The sequence below is a fragment of the Gopherus flavomarginatus genome, unplaced genomic scaffold (assembly GCF_025201925.1).
Source record: "Gopherus flavomarginatus isolate rGopFla2 unplaced genomic scaffold, rGopFla2.mat.asm mat_scaffold_67_arrow_ctg1, whole genome shotgun sequence".
NCBI lineage: Eukaryota > Metazoa > Chordata > Testudines > Testudinidae > Gopherus > Gopherus flavomarginatus.
In genome coordinates, this window is record NW_026115140.1 from 889,062 (window position 1) to 899,129 (window position 10,068).

Consider the following 10,068-nt stretch of genomic DNA (forward strand, 5'->3'; position numbering starts at 1 on the left):
AAGAGCAGACATATTGATGGCCTCAGGGATTAGAAGCAAGCACCTTCTTTAGAAAACACCCTCTTTGAGCAGCATTGGGACAACACCCAGAGAAAAGCAGCACAAAGACCAACGGACCCAGACCCAGATTTTGAATCTGGTCTAGATTTGCATAAGAGGGAAGCTGCTATAAATGCGAGGTGTCTTGCAGAAGGACCCCGGATCTCGTCTTGTCACCATCAGACCATCGATTTGGATCGGTAGAAGTCCGGCTCCACCCCTCCCCCATCTAACTCACCTGGCCAGTGCAGTTAAGGGGAGCAACTAGTTGGTAACAACAGCAAGACGGAGTGTGTTTATGTCTGTGTGTGTGCGTGAATGCATGACTGTGATATATATCTCATGTGCATATCATAGAGTATTAATTGATACCTGTATTACTAATAAATGTGGCATTTTGCCTTAATCCCCCTGAAAAGTTCCTGTACAGTACTTTGAGTAAAACAGCGAGGGCCACAATACTCCAAAGAAAACAGCTGAGGACCGAAACCCCCCGGCCCTGCGGAAACACCCCCCACTCAGGACCTCCCAGCCTGGCGGAAACACCCCGCCCAGCCCTGCAGAAACAAACCCTCCTTCCCCAGCGCCGCCCCACCAAAACAGCTGTGGGTCAAAAAGGAAGGTTGGTGGTGGGGAGGTGTTACTTGATGTTAAATCAACCAGGGACTCCCAGCCAAAGAGGTGGCTGGGAGCCCTCAGGGTCAAATTAAAGGGCCTGGGGCTCTGACGACTGGGGGAACCCGGAGCTTTTCAGGGCTGGGACAGGGATTTAAAGGTCCCAGAGCTCCTGCTGCTGAGGGGAGCCTGAGCCCTTGAAATCCCAGCCTCACTCCATCCCCTGGAGCTGCCGCCAGGATTCAAAGGGCTCTGTGCTGCCTGCAGCCACAGGGATCCCTGAGCCCTTTAAATCTCAGCTGCTGCCGGGATTCAAAGGGCTCTGGGCTGCCCGTGGCGGTGGGGAGCCCTGAGACCTTTAAACCTCAGCTGCGGCCGGGAATCTCTGCGAGCAGCCCAGAGCCCTTTGAATCCCGGCCGTGGCTGGCAGGCCGGCTTTAGGAAGTGCGGGGCCCCGCAGGGATGACTGGGGAAAAAAAAGCCTTTCAGTTCTTAACAACCGGTTCCCTATAAAAAGTTCTGCCACAGTATGTATTTTTTGTACCAGTAGGGTTACCATACGTCCGTATTTTCCTCCCAGATGGCGATTTAAGAACCAAAAAGTCTGACATGTCCGGGAAAGTACAGATGTATGTTAACCCTACCTAAAAGTTCTTTTTTAAAAAGATGGGTCTGAACTAGAAATGAGCTCTGCCACTCCCTTAGGGTGTGCTAGGGTGCAAATGTGTGGGTCCCAGCTGCTCCCTGCCCATCTCATTGAAGCAGGTGTGCAGGGTTACTTCCCTCAGAACTGCAGGGCACCAGTGAACATGGGGCTGGCTGGAGGTGGGAGAGGGGGAGGATGCGAGAGGTAGGGTCTGGCTGCAGGCTGGGCAAGGGGTGTGGGGCAGGCTGGAGACAAGAGGTGTGGGGTGGGCTGGCTGGCTTCAGGCAGGGCCACAGGGAGGGTGCTGCATGGGTTGGCAGGGCTGGAGACAAAGGAGTGTGGGACTGGCTGGCTTCAGGCAGCGGGGTGCGGCAGGGGTTGGCTGGAGACGGGTTGGTGCAGGGCTGAAGGCAAGGCAGGGGGTACGGGGTTGGCTGGAGACAGGGCAGGGGGTGCAGGGCTGGTGCGGGCAGGGCAGGCAGTGTGGCAGGGGCTGGCTGGAGACAGGGAAGGGGGTGCAGGGCTGGCTGGAGACAGGGGTTGGTGCAGGGCTGAAGGCAAGGCAGGGGGTGTGGGGCTGGCTGGAGATGGGCAGGCTGCAGGCAGGAACTGGTGCAAGCAGGGCAGGAGGTGCGGGGCTGGTGCGGGCAGGGGGTGCAGCAGGGGCTGGCTGGGGATGGGCTGGCTGCAGGCAGGGCAGGGGGTGCAGGTACAGGGGGTACAGCCCATCCTCTATGGTGAGTGCCTCCTTCTCCTCCTCCTCCTCCCCCCTCTCCCACTAGGGTAGCAGCAGCAGCCTGGGGCTTGGGGGCTATTTCAAGGGCCCGAGGCGCCCCTGCTTCCACTGCCCCAGCTCTGTAAATAGCCGCGGGAACCCTGGGGAAGCGGCGGGGCTCCAGTGGCTATTTAAAGGGCCAGGGAGGTAGAAGCAATGGGAGTCCTGGACTTTTTAAATAGCCCCCAGAGCCCCGCAGCCATACCCCAGGGCTCCAGCAGCAGGGCTCTAGTGGCAATTTAAAGGGCCTGGGCTTCCAGCCCCTGCTGGGAGCCCCAGGCCTTTTAAATTGCCCCCTGGGGAAACTGGGCCACCCTGGTACAGCGCACTGGCTTTTGCTGGTACTGGGGCTGGGGTGCGGGGTCCTCTTAGGAGCGAGGCCGATTCAAGGGAATTGGTTAAATTGGCCTAAAGCCGGCCCTGGTGGCTGGGATTTAAAGAGCTCTGAGCTCCCCGCCCGCCTGCCCAGAGCCCTATAAATCCTGGCTGCGGCTGAGATTTAAAGAGCTCTGGGCTCCCTGCGGCTGCGGGCAGCTCAGAACCTTTTGAATCCCGGCCGCGGCTGAACTTTAAAGGGGTTTGGATTCCCCGCGGCTACGGGCAGCCCAGAGCCCTTTGATTCACGGCTGCGGGACGCACAGTGAGACTTCACGGGCCGCACGTTGCCCGTGGGCCGTATGTTGTACAGGCCTGGCATGGAGGGGCAAAATAGGTAAGAAATTTCCGTGGCCTGTCACTAGCAAATAGTAGCCACCATGGATCCTGCCAGAGGTGGCTACATCTTAGCACTGTGGGAAGCAACCCTTCACAGAGACCATTTGTCTTGTGGTTTGGGATACTTCTCAAGACATGCTGCACTCAGAGTGACCCCCTCATCCTGTGCCAGCTGGAGAAAAGAAAAGGGGCCAGCCAACTCTCCCACTACCAGCTGCGAACCACTGATCCCCAAACAGGGGGAGGCCTCTGGCTTTGATGTGTATTAAATATCAGGCTGGTCTCTTTCTTTGGCAAATATCTAACAGAGCTAAAAGAGGGAACAAATGATCCTCAAAGGAGAGGGGAAAGACAATCACTGGGAAATGTAATCCCCTGCAACATCCAGAATGGAGAGCGACTCAGGGCAACAGGTTCCCCCGAAGGAAGAAGTTTTTGGGATTTAGAAACATAAGGAACAGCACAAAACTTGAGAGGATTGTTAATTGACATTTGATAATGACACAGAGGGAAAACCTGAGCTTTCAGATCAGTGTTCAGAAATGAAAGACAAAGGGTGGAAATCAGAGATTTTGGATCCATTTTGCAAATTATAGAGAGGAAAGTGGAAAATCAGAGGGATTTTATATCAGTTGTTGATAGGAGGTAAAATCTGAGTGTTTCACATGAATACTTGGTAAATGAATAAAGAGGAAATGGGCAACATTTGCAAACATTTTGTGTTCAATAATCTGAGAAAAGGTGTAAATCTGAGATTTTCTTATTATTTTATAATTAGAGACAGGAAAATCTCAGGGCATATTCAATTAGAAATAGACAACTAGAGAGAAGTGGGGCAAATGTTTAGGTTATTTTATTTGAATCTTTGAGATTTGCAAAGAAATTGTGTCACAAACTGCATATTTGATAACATGAGAGGAAAACACCAAGATCTGAGGGGAGAGAGTCACTTTCCTGTCAGGGCCCAGTGCTCCCTCCCCCTCCCCCTCCGGGGTCTCTCACTCACTGGGGGCTCCAGGCGGGGCTGGTGCGGTCAGAGCCTGGGGCTGCCTAGGGGGCAGGTCCCAGCTGGAGAAAGCCCCCCCCACCCCGGCCAGGATAGGAATGTGCTACTGGTAGCAGCCTGGGGCTGGACCCTCTCTATGGGGGACACTTGCTCCCCCCTCCCCTTCCTGGCCCTTCCCACGCCCTGTTGCCAGCAGAGAGTGGCCCCCCCAGCCCAACCCAGAGGTGTCCCTGTCTCAGGCCCCCCCCAGCCTCTGCCCAGTTCAGAAATCACTCGGGGGAACCATTTCCCACCTACACAAGGACAAATCACTGCAGGTGAAAATGGGGAGAAACACCCCAAACCTGAGATCTGAACTGGCCATTGGCAAAGGGGAGAGAAAATGGGGCACAATGGGGGGAGGGGAACAGGGAACTTCTCAGGGGTTTGAGGGAAGGGGGTGTCAGCCTGGATGTTGCTTGTTGCTCTCTAGGGAGAAAGGGGGCAGGACAGGAGAGGAGGGGGATCTCCACGGAGGTGGCAGTGGTAATTCCGAGGGGATCTCAGCCCTCCCTTTTTCTCCCCGCTCCTCAGGGGTCACCTGCTCTTCTCCCCTCGCCCCCCGGCCATGTCTCGGCTGCACAGACATTTTCCATCCATCCCTTTCCCAGGTCTCCCCCCTCCGCAGCCCCTGCCCGACCCCACGCAGGGGCTGCTAGGTGTAATGCATGTTCAGTAGGGATTTCTCCCCTACTAATGCTGGGGTGTCCTTCTCCTATAGGTTAGTCTACTAATGATCTCCTCTTGGTGCCATGTGTGTCAGTTCATTGCCATGGCACTCGTGTGCTTAGACATCTGAGGATGCTCTACAGAAAAGCTCCTTGAGTGAGGTGATCCACAGGGAGTAGCTCAAAGCTCCAAAGTGCCTGGCCAGGGGCAGGACATTGGCACAGCAAGGGCGGGGTGTGGCAGTGACATCACAAAGGCCTTTTGCAGGACCTCACACTATTGGTCAAAGACTATTGGTGAGCAGGTGGTGACCTCACAGAGAGATCCTGACATCAGTCAGGGGCCAGGGGCTAGGGAAACCTCAGAGACCCCTGTGGCTTTGCTTCAGCAAGTCTCCTTCTCCAGGTCTCTGTCTGAGGACTGAGAGAGTATTCGGGTTCACGGACGTGAGCGCCAGGTGAAACCTCTTTCCAGTTTTCTCCTTCCCTTGTAGTGATTTTACTAGAAAACAGCCGTCCCTGTTTAGAAGGTAAGAGCCTCCTGGAGGTGTGAAACCTGTTCAGTCTGATCCATCTGGTGAGAGTTGAATTCTAGGCATGGAAAACATGAGCTTAAGGAGGCAGAATTTTATTCCGCACCTGGGATTTTGTCCCTTAGAATCATGGGGACATTAGGGTTTGTCCTTTGTGTTTCACCTTTTCCTCCATCCACCTGTCCCTCCCTCCTTTCTCTTCATCTCTTCTTTTGTCCTTTCTCCTGTTCCCCTCCCAACACCAGGACGAGTGTGTGCGTGTGTGTTGCGGGGGAGTGCTCTGCAGCTCTCACTGTGGGAGTTCCACCCAAAAATGTGAGGCTGAAATAGTGCTCAGGCAGTCAGGGCTGGATTAACCTTTTGTTGGCCCTGGCACCAAACATATTTGGGGGCCCCAGTGTAGTAACTGTGGGCTCCGAGTGTGGGCCTGGTGGGGCAGTGCCATTGGTGCCTTCGTATACCCGGTACTGAACCTAAGAGACATTTTTCATTTTGATCACACACCTCTCCATGACTATATGCATTGCCATACACAGCTCCCTCAGCCCGCGGGTTTTCTTATTGAGCTGTACACCCATGTGGGTTTACCAGTGTCCACAGTGAGCAGAACTTTCATAGTGACCAAGGAAACTCCCCACAGATTTATCTCTTTCCTCATTCAGACCTTCTCTAGCCACGTCTCCAGTACCCCCCATGTCACCAGTCACTGCATGTGGTCCTAGTCTCAGCTCAAAGTCCTAAAGCCAGCAGACACCTGATCATTTCTGACAGATCCCTCCCTCAGCCCCCATCCTGCCATGTGAGCAAGCCACCTGCAAACACCATTTCCCCAAAGTGAGGACTTAGCCCTTGGGAATCTGAAGACACCAGCGTCTCTCCCTCTGCTCCCATCTACATGCTAGTCTGCTACCTGGTCACCACCACCTCTCCCCATACTTGTTTCCTTTCTACTTTGGACATGCTCCCAACCAGCTGGAAGCTCCCTCTGCAAGCCTGACCTGCTCCCGCCTTCCCTGCTCCCCCGACATTCCTTTCCTACTGGTGACCTCTGTTCCTTGAGGTTAACTCCAGTGTCTTTAGGAGCTCTAGCTTAATGGCCCCAGGAGTCATAGAGCCACTTGTGGTTTCTCTAGCTACAGCCATGGGGCAACTGCCAGAGGCCAGCCTTAGACAGCTGCAGCTACTAGCCGCAGGAGCGGAGGCAATGCCAAGGCTGAGCATGCTTGAACCTTGCAAGGGCAGCACTAGGGACTCTAAATCCTCAGCACTGGCCCTAGGCAGCTGCAGACTCTGGAGTTAGGCACTTTCCTCCTCTAGGTTCCTGCATGGTTACAGAACTGCAGTAAAGTGGAACAATTATCAGCTTCTGTGATTGGAAGATGTCTGGATCCATCTAATAAGACCGTCCTACATAAATGAGGAAAGTTGAGGTGCCTTTATTATTCTTTTGTTCCATTCTTTGTTTCTATGGGGAATTTGCCAGTGCAATATCACTGTCTTCCTTTTAAACAAACAAAACTAAAAAAAAAAGTGTAATGGCTGTTGAAAATAGCAATTCCAGCCCTCGTTAGCACTGTGAAGACCCCAACGTTTGTTGCTCAATTTTCTCCTACTTTTTCTACAGTAAATGACAGTGGATCAGCATATTTGATTTGGGAGAAATGAAGTAACAGCTGCCCAAATTGAGCTTGAGCACTCCTGATTTTGAGGTGTTCAGATCTGGAAGGCAGGGGCTAGATTCCCTTTATGAATATTAGATACATCTGGAAAGGAAAAGTCAATTTCTATTTTCATGGCTCAGAAGTGGAAATCCTCCTGTCCTGTATCTGAAGCTGTCCAGGTCCAGTAGAGCCTCCCCTTCCTTACTTACCATTTTACCTTCTGGTGGGATCCACATACCTCCCTTGCCCAGCTTCAGATAGAGAGGGGCCCTGTCCAGTTAGTCCACCCAGTTCCATCTTTGGGGGCTGCCAGGCGAGGTCACACCAGCATCCCTAAGCCTGTCTGGGGAAGTCTTCTGAGGGTGCTACCTGGGCCAAAGCCTTCTACTCCTTGGTCACACCTCTTCCCTACTCACAGGTGGCACCCCGCCCCCCAACCACAGCAAGCTGCAGCACATGGAGTCTCACAGCTTCCCCCCTCCCTTTCCTGTTGATAGCAGCCAAGGGAATGCTGGGAAATGTTCCTTCTCTGCTCCAAGGCAGGGAGCTGGTCAAGGAACTACAGCTCCCAGGGCCCTATGGGGTCTCAGCTCCCCTACTGAATATCCAGGCTGCTCTGAGGCTCCCTTTCTGCAGAGGGGAGGAAGTTACTGTTACAGGTCCCTTCAGAGCTTGGGCCTAGCACTATGGCACCATGTCAAATCCAGTACTGCTCCCAACTCTATCCAGCTCTGCTGCTGGCAGGATCCCTTCCTATTCTTTTTGTTTCTTGCCTCCCCTCCAAGGAGAAGCTCTGCATTGTTCCTGTGTGGGGAATTGAACCCAGGCTGTCTGGGTGAAAGCCAAGAATCCTAACCACTAGACCACATGGGACTTCCATAACACGTTTACATGTTCATATTCAATAACACAATTAAACGTAGCCATTCAAAGTAGCCATTTAAAAGAAGCCATTCAAAAAACTTCAAAAACAGACTTCAAAGAGAAATTGCAGAGTTACAACTGATCTGCAAACTTAACACCATTAATTTGAGCTTGAAGAGGGACTGGGGGTGACTGGCTCACTACAAAAGCAATTTTCCCTCTCTTGGTATTGACACCTCCCTGTCAATTACTTGGAGAGAGCCACATCCACCCTGACTGAATTAGCCTTCAACACTGGTTCTCCCCTTGTATGGTAACTCCCTTTACATCATGTTCCAATATATATTTATGCCTCTATCTGCAATTTTCACTCCATGCATCTGAAGAAGAGGGCTTTTTACCCACGAATGCTTGTGTCCAAATAAATCTGTTAGTTCTTAAGGTGTCACCGGACTCCTCGTTGTTTTTGTGAAATAAAAGCAAAATGCACTCTAAGCTGATCTTAACCCTTTCAATGTCCTTACAAACTTAGATGCTTCTCACCACAGGCCGGCTGGTGGCTTTTCAGCCAGGCTCTCCCCTTTCGTCAGCGCTTCAGTTGCTTGGTGTGGGGGTGTCTGTAGATGTAGGTGGACGAGAGAGACAAAGCATGGCAAATGTCTCTGCTTTTATCATGTCCTTTCTTCCCTCTTGGCTTTGCTCCCCCTTCAGAGTCAGGTGAGCATCACTGCGTCTCTCCAAGCAAGTCTGAGCAATTCCCCTGGGGTGTCCTCTTGCAGGTAAGTGATTGCACTGTAGCTCCCTTGCTGAACAATGGCTGTTGATGGGTTGTTTGACACCCTGTCCGGGTGTTGGTTACTTTCCTTGCTGTTGTCACTGGGGAGCTAATATTTGGCTGACTCCCCCACCTTACAGCATAGTGATAACCACACTGCACAATTCTCATAACTTCATATGCATGAATGGTAAACATCTATGGGTAGAGAAATGACTTTCAGCAGATCATATCCTTTCCCCTGATACCTTACAAGGCATGCTCTGTATATAAGATCACGATTATATGAAAATGAGGAATATGGGGGTTACAGCACACTCCCCCAAAGGTACAGAATGTCACACTGAGATTCTATTTTCATTTGTTATGTAACAGCATTAAAGAGATCCAGTGACTGACCAATGGCATTTTCAAGTGCTAAAATGGCAAGCGCTGTTGGTCTCTCATTGGCCATCAGCGACTGAAGATACGGTTTAATGAGCCAGAGCTTCAAGGCGAGGGTGGCTCTGTCCACTGCCTTCCGTTGCGCTGCTGGGCACCAAGTCCCTGGCGGTCAATATGTGAAGCTGGGAGAAGAGAGTGGGGTGGCAAGCGGTGGCAGAACTTTTGCCACCAGGGTCTAGCTGTCTAACTTCCTCTTCGTACTGCTGGGCCCCCGTTGCCTTCAGGTAACACAGGAACTAAGGCAGGAATAGGGTGAGGAAGCAAGTAAAGCCGAGCAAGGAAGGCAAAAGTTAATCTTATCTTCATGGGCAGCTCGCAATGACGTCCTTTTTCTGTGCCACAGCTGACAACAACATCCCAGACAGAAAAGTAACAGGCCAAAAAGAAACCTAGCAGATGCTGAAACAGTTCAGTTGGGAGCGTGCTAGACTAACAGGCTCTTCTATCCTCCTTTATGCACGGGCGGGATGTTTTCTGAGAGTGCAGCAGTTCCTTTAACTGCCACGAGTCCCTCATTTCAGGCTATGCAGCAGGAAAAGACAGCATGGGCTTCTGCACCGAGTTGGCCCACCTGACCTTTCATTCTTCTCTTGCTCTTTGTCAGCAAGGAGAAGAAAAAGAAGCTCTCCCTCAAGCTGGAGTCACACGGGCGAGGTAAGGACGACTTCCTGAGTGCTGGCTCCAGTCCTCTGCCCTGCCAGCTGACCTATCGAGGGGCTACCACCACATTCTCTAGATTTGTCCATCGGTCTGTGCCAGAGTGAGCAACAACCCAGTAGGTGGAGTTTCTGTAGTGTAGTGGTTATCACATTTGCCTAACACGCAAAAGGTCCCTGGTTCAAAACCAGGCAGAAACATGCTGGCTTTCTTTTCCCAGATCCCCTTGTTATTCAGAAAGGGCACTCCTCCTATTGGCCTGTCCCTGGGATAACTCCAACCCCTGCATGACAGAGGATGCTGACAGCAGTGGAGAAAGCACCTTGGTGTCAGGCTGGAGAACCTAGAGTAGTTAGGCCAGTCACCATTTGGAGGCTTGTGGCTTGGCCACCTCTGCTGTTGGAGGTTGGCCTATAGAGGCTCTCACTTCCTGCTGGGCTCCTTTGCGTGACTGGCCAAAGGAGGAAGTGAGGCAGGAATGGGGCAATAGAGGAAAGTTGAGCTGAGGAAGGCAGGGAAGAAGCTGTGCGGTTAAGTGGGGTTAGTAGAGCACCACCCTTCATTCTGCAAAGCCTGGGGAGGTGTGGTTGGCTGCTGGGAGGTAGAATCCTGTGCCTGCCTCTTGGCTTCCC

General features: G+C 52.3%; 1 non-coding gene across 1 annotated transcript; it reads left to right on the forward strand.

Moving 5' to 3' along the window:
- The first annotated feature begins 9,563 nt into the window (after positions 1-9,563).
- On the forward strand, positions 9,564-9,636 carry TRNAV-AAC (transfer RNA valine (anticodon AAC)). The gene has a single exon. It is a non-coding gene; the product is annotated as a tRNA-Val (tRNA).
- Positions 9,637-10,068: the final 432 nt, after the last annotated feature.